Source organism: Acanthamoeba castellanii (genome assembly GCF_000313135.1).
Source record: "Acanthamoeba castellanii str. Neff unplaced genomic scaffold scf7180000084740, whole genome shotgun sequence".
Taxonomy (NCBI): Eukaryota; Discosea; order Longamoebia; family Acanthamoebidae; genus Acanthamoeba; species Acanthamoeba castellanii.
In genome coordinates this window covers 31,456-32,347 of record NW_004457372.1, presented here as the reverse complement: position 1 = coordinate 32,347, position 892 = coordinate 31,456, and positions in this window count along the sequence as shown.

Sequence of the window (892 nt, the reverse complement as noted above, 5' to 3'; positions counted from 1 at the left end):
GAGGCGGACCAAGACGATCGAATTCCTTTTGGGTGAGCTGCCGCGCGACTATGACTTCTCCTACGAGGTACTGCGCGCGGTGAGGTACTGCGACGCGGCCGTCGTTGCAGCGATGATCGAGCGGGGAGCCCGGCTCGACCAAGTCCACCGCCGTTTTCACCCCATCCACTTCGCTTGCCAAGTACTTGTCCTGCGTTCGCAGCACACACACACACCACACACCACACACCACACACCACACACACGACACCACACGACACCACACGACACCACACGACACCACACGACACCACACGACACCACACGACACCACACGACACCACACGACCGCCTCTGGTTGAACTGCTCCTCGACCGCGGCGCAGCGCCCAATGCAACCGATGTACGATGCTCCGTGCGTGTTGTGTTGCGTGTTGCGTGTTGCGTGTTGCGTGTTGCGTGTGCGTGTGTGGCGGGTATTGTGCGCTTTCTGATGTGGTGGACACTACGGCGAAGCAGCACAGCGGGTTGACCCCTCTGTGGTACCTTTTGCTGAGGCCGGCCAACTCAGCCCAGGCCAGCGCAAGGAAGGCGGCCGTGGCCCGACTTCTGATGCCGCGGGGCGGCCGGCTGCCGACATCGTCCGTCGGTCGAGGCGGCGGCGGTGGTGGCGTTGACGCCAACGCCAACGCGCTGAGCCAGCTGCTGTACTGGCTGCACAGAGACCAACGCCCCGGGTCGTCCCTGGGCTGTAGGTGGCCTGCGAGGGAGCAATGGGTGACCACTCTCGTTGAATGCCTCTTCGAGCACGGCGCTCTCACCCTCCCGGTAACAACCCACTCACCTCTTCGCCGCCATCAATCAAGCCTGATGATGGCCAAACCACGCACACGCACCACCGCACACACATTACC